General features: G+C 39.1%; 1 long non-coding RNA gene across 1 annotated transcript; it reads right to left on the reverse strand.

Annotated features, from left to right (window-relative positions):
• Window positions 1-4,196: 4,196 nt before the first annotated feature.
• On the reverse strand, window positions 4,197-12,202 carry LOC144238092 (uncharacterized). The gene is made up of 2 exons (XR_013337010.1): window positions 11,846-12,202; window positions 4,197-4,799 (listed from the first exon to the last, which is right to left on the reverse strand). It is a non-coding gene; the product is annotated as an uncharacterized LOC144238092 (long non-coding RNA).
• Window positions 12,203-13,430: the final 1,228 nt, after the last annotated feature.

Genomic DNA, 13,430 nt, shown 5'->3' on the forward strand with positions numbered 1-13,430 from the left:
TGATGTATGGGCGCGAGTGCAAGTGGGGAGCTCCTTACTTCTCCGACATCTTGCCCTTGGACCTATACCAAAACTACTTGGTATTTTTGTGTAAAAAATGCTTAAAGATTAGGAATTTTTTAGAGAGGAAAATAAATGAGCCTTAAGATGTAAGAGTATATAGCTTTCAGTGAGGCTTCACATGAGTTCCTACTTAAGAGTGACCTATTTTGTTGAAGTTTAGGGAAGCTGGGGAGAAACTAAACCTTACAGAAATAGTTTAAAGGCACTCACTAAGGACCAAATATATCTGTTTTTTTGTCTACATAAGAATCTATTGAACTTTGCTAAGTGTCTGAAGAAGAATAGCAGAATGTCTCAGCCAATATGGGTCTTGTTCCTTTAGGCAGGCAAGCTAAACAAATGAATTATACTATGATAAAAGTTCTCTAATTACGTATAAATAAGTCAAAGCATTGAAGAGGTCTTTTCTACATGGCTGCTCATTGATAACTTAGGACACGAAATATCCTAACAAAATTTGGATAACCAAAATTCCTGATTGTGGGTTGAATATTTTAATGACTACAATCTCACTGCATCTCCATTCTGCTGGTACTATTTTCACAATAATATTTCAAAATGCAGTGGTTTTAATTGGGTCAAGGGCAACATTTTTAAGAAGTTTCATGACTTCGCTCTGGAACTGAGCTGTATCTCTTAGCTTGTTTGTCAGTGTTTCCCAAAAAGTGCTTCATACTTTCATCATTTAGTGTCTCTGTGTCCAATAAGCTCATGAAAACCTTTGCAATATCATGATTTTCTCAGAGTCATCCTATTTCTTGGATGTCGTCCTTCTTGATCTCTTTAGATACGTGTTCAGCTTTCCTTAACACTCCAATCCAACCAGCGCTAACCCAATGGACCAGAGTGTTAGTGCTTAGACTCAACTCTAGATTTATAAGCAAAACCACGAAACACAGTCCAATACAATCTAATACTTACATATGGCTGTATATTATCTGAAACCTGTGTATGTTAACAAGGATGTCTCCTCAGTATGCTTAGGCTCCTGAAGGACAGAGAGCCACTTTTTGTGTTTATGCATTATTACTTAAAGAACCAACATCTTAAGATAACGTATAAATGTTTTTAAGTTATAGCTGTCTGAGGAAACCAAAACCTCTGAACCTTTGGGAGTCAGGAGCTATGAAGAGTCTGATAGTTCGCCATTCTTGCAAAGTAATAACTAACTTAGTCTTCCTGAATTCCTTGTGTCGAGGAAGAAGACCTGAGACTTCTGAATCAGAAATGAGTAACTCTTAGCCTCAGCACAGCAGCGGGCACATGGTGTCTGTCCACAGACGTGTGGCTTCCTCATGGTCCGGTCTTTCGTTTTGTTTCTCTCCTGCTGCATCTAGTATCAGAGCTCCCCTCTAGGTCTGCATTTGTCTTCCCGGAACCAAAGTGCAGGCTTTCATTACTTACGGCCTCAAAGATTGTATATATTCCTGGCCATAAACTTTCTAATGCACCAGTGTCATAATGCAGCTTCCTTATTTATGTTTTTTAAAAAAAGGCAAAACAAACTTTCATTTCTCATTAAGAAAGCCCAAAGCCCTAGAGTGGCTTAGAAGGTATCCTATATATGGGTTCAATACATTTTTCTAGTTTCAGTCAGGAATTACTTCCCTTTACTACCATGCCTACCTCTAACGGTCATGTCTTCTCTGAACCTGCTCTCTCAAATCCAAATAACTGATCTCATTTAACTGTCAGCACAGAGTACCAAGGCCAACCATTCCATGACACCTTTCTTTAGACCCCTACTGGAAACTATCTTGCCCTCCGCTGGTGCCCCAGACATCTTTGCTAATTCATTGCTTATTGACTCATCTTGCTATTTTGAGTTATAGTTGTTACTCAAATTTGACAGATATTCAGAATGCATAGTGTTTTCATCAGAAAATGTCATAATTTTGTTTGAATCAAAATCCAAATTAGGTCATGGGTGTAAAATTACTAAGGTGTGAATTTAATGCTTTGTTATTTTTGAAGGTGACACCGTCTTCATCCATTTGTGACACCCTCTCTGTTTAAACAATGGTACATCCAGGTTTCTCCTTTTTTTAAATTGTTTGTTTTATTATATTGAAGAATAATAAAATGCTTAAGAATTTCATACATTATGTTCAAGAAATATTTGCTATTTAAAAATTTCAAATTTTTCAGTTGAAATCACAACGATAAAAAGCATTTTTATTGATTAGTTGCAAAGTATTATTTATGCCATGTATTTTTGTCTTCCTTTATAAATCATTCTGATATTCCATTCTGATCTATTTCTTGAAATTTTATGGAGATCTGAGGGCTCTCCATGGTGTATTTTCAATACTTTGTGAGATCTAATTAATAATGGGTGGTGTGGGCAAATTCTATCGAATGAAAATCTTCCTGAATGTTAGCACAACACATAGAATACACAATGACTTTGATTCTTTAGGGGCTCTAATGATTTAGAAGAACCACTTACCTAATTCCCTGAGCTGTTATATCCAAGCTACAGCAAGTGGGGAAGAACTGGCATTTGTGTGCAAGATCTTGCCCTAATGAGCCTCTTTTAAAAGCTTCAGGTAAAGAATATGGGACATAAAGAGTCTCCTTATGGCTGTCTGTATAATTGAATATGGTCACATGAGCAAATAGTGGAATTAGCATTTATTAAGGCTTTATTAGTTATAGAATTCTCAAAATATTGTACAAATATAATAACATTTCAGATGGCAGTAAAATATGTTGTATTTTAATGTATAAGCCAAGTACTTCTCAGATATATGTGTTGAAAAAGTTAAATAATATGCATGCAATTAAATAACATGCCATTAGCTCATCTTGCTGCCTATAATTACAGCCATTTCTCCCAAAAGAAAAATGCATCAGGATTTTATTTTCACTACAAATGAATACAATAAAGTAAAAATTAAATCAATATGCATTCTTTGTAAAGAGCAAAATTAAGATCGTTTTTGGGCTGTCTTAAATGTGAGTTTTTTAAGACCACAACTAGTAAAAGTCAATCCAAATATATTCTTGAATAGGGGATTTTTTGATATGAAAGTAAAATAATCATCTATACAGGGAAAAAATATAACCTGTTCCATTATCCAAAATTTCTCAACCCATATTGTCATAAAATCAGGCATCTATTCTGTTAAAGGTTAAACAATTTTCAGAATATTTTTGAGTATCAGTATCTGCAGTCCTAATCTCTGAACCTACACCTTGGGATTACACGGATGTTACTGACCCGTCAGCCTCGTGCCCGGAATGCATTTGATCTGATGTAAGGTCATGGAGGTTCTCTGTGTGCGATAAGAAATTGTCTCCAAGGCTTTCATATGTACACGTTAAAGAGAATTGGAAAGAGCTCTGATATAATTCAAACTGGTTACATAAGTGACGTGCATTTTCTTTTTCTTGGCTTTTTATAAAAGTCCTACTTCGATGCAGGCTAGTCCTACTCTCTCGTGTGGCTGTATCATACTTGAGGCCAAGGGCCCTGTGATATTTACTTTCACATCTTTAGTGTGTAGGGCTCAAGGGTTTCTGGGAGGGTTGAAGAAAAACGGTATGCCCGCTAGGTGGCAGTAGCACACGAGCTGTAGTGAATGCGGCTTTGACTGGTTTGCAGGAAGGGAAGTCCCTTCCAGGCTTTGCCTGTCCTCAGGCTCTATGCTCAGAGGCCACCATCCAGAAAAGGAGGAGAGCAAAGGAACCCTCGGAGAGGAGCAGTGTTGGAGATGACCTTCACCTCCATGGCAGAGCTCTGTGTCAGCTCCGGGTCTCCCTGACCACAGTGGCTTGGAACGCGCATAACCACAGACTATCTTATTTATGTCCAGTAGAAACAGGCTCCAGTTTTGCAAAGTATACAAACTAGTTCTAAATGGCTGAAGATCTGCTTATCTGTGATATGTTTAACACAGTCTGAGGTGCAAAATTTTAAGTTGACGTGATCAGGGTTTTGAGCTTAAAGGGTCTTTGGCTGCTGTGAAGAAATAAGTAACATAGGGGCCAATCTACAGAGACCATCTCTGGCTCATTTACACAAGACAGTGCCTATCACAAAGCATGGTGCGTAAACGGGGAGATACAGGTCTGCTGAAAATATACAGTGAAACAATGTTTCCTAATGAAATAATTCTGTAAGCCTCCAATGACAATCCAATTTTATTTCACTTATGGAAGGGAAGACAAACCAAGATTAAATTTCAACATTGATCTTCATAAAGGCTCCATTAGAACAGGGCTGGACACTGGAAATAAGCGTCTTTCTTATCGCTCCTTCAGGAATCACATGTGTTTATTTCTGTTCACTCAGCAGGCTTGAAATTGCTCTATATGTGGGATTTGTGTTTTCTCTCTCTCTCTCTCTCTCTCTCTCTCTTCTTTTTATCAAAAGAGATTGTGGATGTGCCTATACATCCATTTTCACTTTTATACTTGTTTCAGATACATTAGCTCAGTTGATCCTTGATGGCCATAAAGATGGTATTGAGTAGTCTCTGGTGCTGGGGTCTTAGCATCAAAGATGGATGGCTTAATGTCTGCTGGGGTAATTACGGAAGTGACTAGAAAGGGAAGGAATCAGAAGGTGAAGAGCAGTGTTGAGACTGATGGCTCTAGCAAATATTTGGTGAAACCACCAGCCACAGTAAATTCCTTGCCACCCAAGCTTTTGGCTTTGGCATAGAAGTCATAAAAAACAAGTATAGAATGTTGCTGTATGTAGACTGCTCTTTGATGTTTTCAGCCCAGAACTGAAAGAAAATTAAAGTTAGACAGATATTAGTAAGTTTGTAGACTTTAGGCAGGGAAAAATCTTTTAATCGACCTGTATTCCAGTTCATCTTGGTTTTCAATCTAAGATATTCAAGTGTCCAGCAATTTAGGGCCTGCCAGGATTAGAAAAATCAACTTCTATATGTCAAACAGCCGAGATATGTATGTCAATCAGCTTCCTTCTCGGTAGCCTCATGCTGTGAATCTAAATGAGGAGGTGGGAGTCCACCGAGCAGCCTGGACGTCTGTTCCTTATTCTCTTCCACATCTGTGCCTGTGCTTTTGCTGCCCAGCTTTGTGGCCTGGGAATACCAGCCTCACAGAGGACATCACTGCACCACCCCCCTTGCTCTCTGGCTTCTGTTTTACCAATGTGGAGAGGCCCTGGAATGCGGGGCAAGAGAACAGAGAGGCAAGGGTGTTTATTCGCTCTGTGCTGAACTCCATTTGGTAGTTTCCAAATGCTTCCTTCTGTTGGACGTCCCTCTCCTGAAGGCCCAGAGGAGGAACACGCTTCTGTGATTTTGACACAGATCTGCCCACATCTTCCTGAGGCTCTGAGCATCTCCTAGGTGGCCTTGTGGAGTTTTCCAGTAGTTCCCAACAGAGAGCCCAACATGCATGCAACCTTACGATCTCCTGAAGATAGTGCTGTTTCTGCCAGCGAGAGAATGATGGGACAGCCACATAGTCTGGTACAGAGAGACAACAAGCTGTGATCAAACATACCATTGTCCCTTGTCATCTCTGGTCTGCTTTCCTGACTTTTCAACAGTATATTAGGGGTGCCTAGCCTGCTTATTAGTTGGTGCAGCATGCAACTTTTGATCCTGGAGGTGTAAGTTGGAGCCCCACACTGGGTGTGCAGATTTCTGAAAAAAAAAAAATCTTTAAAAACAATTATTTTAATATTTTAGGTATCTATTTTATTTACTAGCTTTATAACTATCACTCTTACATATTTTTATTAAATTTTTTTAATGTTTGTTTATTTAGAGAGAGAGAAAGCATGAGCTGGGGAGGAGCAGAGAAAGAGGGAGACAGAGAATTCAAAACAGGCTCCAGGCTCTGAGCTGTCAGGACAGAGCCTGACACAGGGCTCGAAGTCATGAACTGGGAGATCATGACCTGAGCTGAAGTCGGACACTCAACTGACTGAGCCACCCAGATGCCCCTCGTTACATATTTTTCATAGTCACTCTAGGAATTACGATACGCGTGAACTTTTCACAGACTGCCTAGATTTAATATTTCACTGCTATGCCTAAAGTAGACTTTTTAACGCTGGAGATTTGTGTGCACCCTGTGGTGGCCTTTACTATAGTAATAATTACATGTGGTACATCTACCTGTGTCATAATCACCATAATGCTGTGTTAGAATATCTGTTCAAATAATCATTTGAGGACATCTGGGTGGTTCAGTCCATTAAGCATCTGACTCTTGCCTTCAGCTCAGGTCATGATCTCACAGTTCATGAGTTCAAGCCCCACATCAGGCTCTGTGCTGATAGCGTGGAGCCTGCTTGGGATCCTCTCTCCTCTCTCTCTCTCTCTCCCACTCTCTCTGCCTCTCCCCCTCTCTATCTCAAAATAAATAAATAAACAGATAATAAATAAATAATAATTTGTATGCTAGACAACTGCAGAGAAAAATAGTCTTATGCATTTGTACATATTTAGGTACCCATCGCTCCTCACTTCTAGCCCATCCAAAATTCTTTCCCTTCAGCCAAGCATCCTTTAGAGCTTCTTACATTAAAGGGCTGCTGGCAGTGAATTCTCTGAGTTTTCATTTACTGAATATGCTTTATTTTGCCTTCATTCTGCAGTGATGTTTTCCATGTAAATAGAATTCTGTGTTGGCAGCTCTTTATTTTGTATTTCTTTCAGGACTTTAAAGTTAATGTTCTATTGTTTCTGATGAGAAATCAGCATGCATTCAGATGGTCCCTCTCTACATAACATGCTGTTTGTCTCTGGCGGTGGCCATGATTTTCGTTTCGTGCTTGACTTTCAGCACTCTGACGGCAAGATGCCTGAGTCAGGTTTTCTTTCTCTTTATCCTCCTTGATGTTGGATTATCTGTTTGAACTTTAAGATTCATGTCCTTCCCTCAATTTGGGTCGTAGACAATATTTCTTCGATACTGCAAGCCACTTCCCCATCTTCCTCTCCTTCTGGGGTCCCAACTGTTGTTTTAGACCTTTGGATATTGTCATACAGAGGTCCTTGATGCTCTGTTATGTCTTAAAACCATTTTTATTTATGTTCTTCCATTCAGGTTTTTTAATAAGCTATTTTCAAATCTATCAACTCTTCTATGTCTCATTTGCTCTTAAGCACAGTGTAATTTTTTATTTTAAATTTATTTTTATTCTAGAATTTTGATTATGTTGTTTCTTATAGTTTTGTTCTAACTGCTGAAAGTCCCTTTTTTATTCATTATGAATTTTATTCATTATGGGTTATTTATATATGATTGTGGTAATAGTAACCACTTAAAAAATCCTTTTCTGTTTTTTCCAGTATTTAAACTCTTGGAGTTGTTCTGAAAATGGATCAGTTTTCTCTTTCTTCCTCTGTTGTGTAATTTTGGGTTGTATTCTTCCTATTGTGAATGATACATTATACTTTTATTTATAACATGTGTTTCTTACACATGTAAGAGTATTGATAATTTATTTTAGGTGGTGGTTATGTTGATTACATTCAAATAGCAAATTCTGGGTCATTTGTGCTATATGGCATCTGAAATTTCCTTTCATTCACCTTACCTTTAGAGGAGCACTCATGTATGAATGAATATCTATTATGATATTAGTTTTCAATTGATGCATAACGCATTAATCCAGTACTTAGCAGCTAGAAACAATAAACATTAACTCAGAGGATGCAGGGCAAAATCTGGACATAACTTCACTGTATGTTCTGTATTAGTCACTTAATGAGGCCGCCAGCTGGGACTGTGATAATCTGAGACCCTACTGGGAATAGAACCCACCTCCAGGCTCAACCACATACCCTTCATGGTTTCTACCCATAAGGCTGCTCATGATGGCAGCAGGCTTCCTCCTGAGCGATTGATCCAAACGAGAGAGAAAACCTGGCAGAAGCTTTGTTTGTTTGGTTTTGTATCCTAATCTCTGAAATGGTAAACCACCATATCTGCCATACCCTATTGGCCACACAGACTATTCTTGGTCCCCTCTGGGAGGGTGCGAATAGCAGGTGTCTGTGACCATTAGGGGACGTTTTCCATCCCTATCTTCCTCTACTCTCTAAACGCTGCCCTGGGCCCCAATTCAGGGTGTAGGGCTGCTCTGGGCACATGCTGCTCTGTTGGGCTCCTTTGCCTTCAGACGTTCTGTTGACATAAGCCCATGGCAACTAATATCAGGAGCGCACAGGGTTAGTAAAGGGAGAGTTTGGGGCATTCTTTTTCCCCTCCCTTTCCCTAAGATTACCTTAATTCTAAATACTCTCCTTCCAGATTTCCACCTGACCTCTGTCCCCAGTACAACCGTTCAGCCCACTTGGACTCTGTGACAGAGGGTAGTAATTTCTTCCCACTGCTTCTGGTCCCTAAGAACCTGAACAATATGTTTTGATTCCCCACCTCTGAAAATGGCCTCTTCATTAATTTTCTTTAAAATCCTAATTTGGGAGGGAGGGCCAGCAAGATGGTGGAGAAGTAGGGCGCTCCCTGCATTTCACTTGCACCCATCTCTCGAACAGAGAAGGCCTGAAGTCATAGGACACTGAGCCACATGAGTTTGGGAGGAGAAGGAGACAGATTACACTGGGAAGGAAACCTTGTAAGTGTGGCTACCTCAAGAAACACGCCAAAGTATACATGGTGGAGAGTCCCAAATACCGCTATGAGTAGAGAAACAAAATAACCACTCTCAACAACAGAAACCAAGAGACACCATTCAAAGAACACTCCCTGAACAGTCAAAGAGCCCTCTTTAATACAGCAGACCCGCAGGGGCAGAGTGTACAATAAGCTTTTAAAATTAACGAGATAGAAAGCTAACCAAAAGGATGAAATGGAAAAACTCTCCTCCAAAGAAATTCCAGGAAGAACTGACAGCTAAAGAACAGCTCAAAACAGATATAAGCAACATAACTGAACAAGAATTTAGAACAATAGTCATAAAATTAATCACTGGGCTTGAAAAAAGCATGGAAGAGATCAGAGAAACTATGGCTACAAACACTATGGAGCTCAAAAATAGTTATGATGAATTAAAAAATGCTATAAATGAGATACATAATAAAATGGAGGCATCCAATGCACGGATTGAAAAGGCAGAAAGGATAATAAGTTATTTAGAAGACACAATTATAGAAAAAGAGGAAGCTGAGAAAAGAGAGCTAAACTGATCCAGAAACATGAAAGAAGAGTTCAAGAGCTCAGCGATACCATCAAACAGAACAATCTCCATATCATAGAATCCCAGAAGAGGAAGAGAGAGGGAAAGGTGCTTGAATAAATTATAGCAGTGAACTTCCCAACCTGAAGTAGATGTTGGAATCCAAGAGGCACAGAAAACTCCCCTCAGACTTAACTTGAATCAATCTTCTGCATGACATATCATAGTGAAATTAGTGAAATACAAGGACAAAGAGACAATTTTGAAAGCAGCTAGGGAGAAAAGGGCCCTAACATACAAAGGGAAACCTATCAGAGAGGTTACAGACCTATTTACTGAAACTTGGCAGGCCAGAAGAGAATGGCAGGAAATCTTCAATGTGATGAACAGAAAAAATATGCAGCCAAGAATCCTCTATCCGGCAAGCCTGTCATTCAGAATAGAAAGAGAGATAAAAGTCTGTCCAAATAAACACAAATTGAAAGAATTTGTCACCACCACACCAGTCCTACAAGAAATCCTGAGGGGGACTCTCTGAGGGAAATGTTGCAAGGAACACAAGATAGTAGAGACACCACCACAAGCATGATTCCCACAATCGACACGATGACTCTAAGCCCATATTTCACTAATAACACTGAATATAAATGGGCTGAATGCTCCAATCAAAACACATAGGTAACAGAATGGATAAAAAAAAAACAAAATCCATCTATTTGCTATCTATAAGAAATGCATTTTAGACTGGAGGACACCTTCAGATTAAAAGTAAGGGGATGGAGAAATATATATCATGCTGCTGGCAGTCAAAAGAAAGCTGGAATAGCTATACTTATATCAGACAAACTGGACTTTAAATTAAAGACAATAACAAGAGATGAAGAAGGGCACTACATAATAATTACAGGGTCCACCCATCAGGAAGAACTAACAATTATAAATGTCTATGCACCGAATATNACAAAATACAGCATCCTTCTTAATAAAGACTCTAGAGAAAGTCGGGATAGAAGGAACTTACTAAAACTTCATAAAAGCCATCTATGAAAAGCCCTCAGCTAACATCATCCTCCACGGAGAAAAACTGAGAGCTTTCCCCCTGAGATCAGGAACACGACAGGGATGTCCACTCTCACCACTGTTGTTTTAACATAGTGCTGGAAGTCCTAGCATCAGCCATCAGACAACAAAAGGAAATCAAAGGCATCAGAATTGGCAAAGAACATGTCAAACTCTCACTTTTCACAGACGACATGATACTCTACATAGAAAGCCCGACAGACTCCACTAGAAGCCTACTAGAACTGATCCATGAATTCAGCAAAGTCGCAGGGTACAAAATCAACGTACAGAAATCAGTTGCATTTCTATACACCAACAATGAAGCAACAAAAAGAGAAATCAATAAACTGATCCCATTCACAATTGCACAAAAACTTATGATACCTAGGAATAAACCTAACCAAAGATATAAGAGATCTGTATGATGAAAACTATAGAAAACTATTGAAGGAAATTGAGAAGACACAAAGAAATGGAAAAACATTCCATGCTCATAGATTGGAAGAATAAATATTGTTAAAATGTCTACACATTCAATGCAATCCCAATCAAAATTGCACCAGCGTTCTTCTCAAAACTAGAACAAACTATCCTAAAATTTGTATGGAACCACAAAAGACCCTGAATAGCCAAAGTAATATTGAAGAAGAAAACCAAAACAGGAGGCATCACCATCCCAGACTTTAGCCTCTACTACAAAGCTGTAATTATCAAGACAGTATGGTATTGGCACAAAAACAGACACATAGACCAATGAAATAGAATAGAGAACTCAGATTTGGACCCAAAAATGTACAGCCAACTATCTTCGACAAAGTAGGAAAGGGTATCCAAAGGAAAAAGACAGCGTCTTTAACAGATGGTGCTGGGCGAACTGTACAGAAACATGCAGAAGAATGAAACTAGATCATTTTCTCACACTATACACAAAAATAAAGTCAAAATGGAAAAAGGACATGAAAGAGACACAGGAAACCATCAAAACCCTAGAGGAGAAAGCAGGACACAACCTCCTTGACCTCAACCACAGCAAGTTCTTACCTGACCCATCCCCAAATGCAAGGGAATCAAGAGCAAAAATGAACTATTGGGACTTCATCAAGATTAAAAGCTTATGCTCAGCAAAGGAAACAATCCATAAAACTAATAGGCAACCGATGGAATGGGAAAAGATAGTTGTAAATGACATCAGATAAAGGGCTAATATCCAAAATCTATAGGGAACACACCAAACTCCACACTCGAAAAACAATCCAGTGAAGAAATGGGCAGAAGATATGAACAGACACTTCTCCAAAGAGGACATCCAGATGGCCAACAGACCCATGAAACGANTCCTAATTTGGGATTTGTTCTGCCTCTGAAAAGGATCTTTCTTGAATGATATTTTTCCTTTTCTTTTCCATTAAACAGTATCCTAGTATTACTTATATAATGTAAATTATAAATGTATATGGTATATGAAGCATGCATTATGTATAAATTTATACATATGTAAAATCATATGTAAATCATATGTATCCATTATATATTCATATATTTATCCATACAGATGCAAAAGTGTGTGTATATATACTCACGTACCCACATTTTTAAAGAGGAAGGTTTTCAATAAAGGAGAATGGAACATACAGAACTAGCTTAGTGTGAAAGTGTTTCAAGCCTTCAGCAACAAAGATGGGCAGCTCCCGAGGTGGCCGTGATAGTAGCTGTCTCATTAGCCATTGAGCAGAGCCACTAATATGTCTGTAATCGTTTCCTCATATTGTGTTGTTTTCTGTGGTTTAAACGGCAATGGGGGCCCAGCCCATCTTGGCAGAGACAGATATTTTTAAAGGCCCAACAATATAAAGATGGAAGAATTAGCACAGATGCCTCAGGCGAGACCATGAGCTCCTGTGTCCTCTGATAAGGAAAGAAAGAGTTCTCTTTTAAGGACAAAGCCTGCTTCTGCTGTTCCCCTATGATGCTCAGAGTTCTAGAATCATTCTGATGAACGTGATGCCACAAACAGCCATTTGCATACTCCTTTCTCCGCCAGCAGCTGGTGGGTGGAATTTTGATTAGCTAGCCCAGGTAGGTTGTTCAGAAGACTGAAACACATCCCTTCATCTGCAGGATTGACAACTGCCACGGACTTCTGTGAGGCTTGCTATTGGCCACCTGAAGTCAGTGATAAAGGAGAGCAGAAGGGGAGAATTTTCATTACAAGCTGAACTGTCAGTCATGAGGGGTGTTTCTCACACTCATTGTCCTATTTCTTAATAGGCTCCAATTATGATTCAGGCTGTATCCACTGAGCAATTCCTTACTCTCCTTGAGCCTCATTTTATTCTCTGTAACCTGATAGGTTGAGAAGCATGACAAATAAAAGACAATTCATAAGAGGAAAATTTCAACCTCCTTGCTTCATGCACATTCTTTGAAGTAATAATTCCTATCTGTCACTGTGGTAATATAAGGACTAAATGAGATGACAAATATAATAGGGCTAAATGTGGACTAGATACTAAATGTATGTGAGTATACATTTTGTAATTTAATGGATGAATAAAGCCATAATATACTGAGCCCTAGGCTAGGAGTTGGAGAGAAAAACTGATTAGATAGATAGATAGATAGATAGATAGATAGATAGATAGATCTGGATAATATAATGCACATATGTACAAAATGTATGTGTGTATGTGTGTGTGTGTGTGTGTGTGTATGCATAAATGTTAAATAGGAGTTTTCCTGTTTTTATGGTATTGAGCCTAAGATCCCAAGCTAAAAACAATAAGAACTTAAAACACTCTTTTTCTAAGGAAAAAACATGCAGCCTACCAAATGATCCTCTGGAATAAGAGCTGAGAGGTGGATAAGTGGTCACCATTTCCATCTCTTCCCCAGTATATACAGCAATGAAAATGGAGCTGTGAGGGACAGCTGTTGTGACCTTGTAGTTTATTCCATGTTCTTTTCAAAAGACTCACTCACCATGTAACCAGGGGCCAAAAACCCTTAGTCAGGATTGGACACATGTGCAGGGAATGGCTGGAGTCTTACACTTGTCATGCAGGTGATGTCCACATTCCCAACCTGGTGCTGCTGCTGTGGTAGCAAGGATTAGAGCTTTTGAGAGAACTAGGCACCAACTCCTGAGGAATGAGTGGATGTGTGCACAAAA

Source organism: Crocuta crocuta, unplaced genomic scaffold (genome assembly GCF_008692635.1).
Source record: "Crocuta crocuta isolate KB4526 unplaced genomic scaffold, BGI_CrCroc_1.0 scaffold111, whole genome shotgun sequence".
Taxonomy (NCBI): Eukaryota; Metazoa; Chordata; class Mammalia; order Carnivora; family Hyaenidae; genus Crocuta; species Crocuta crocuta.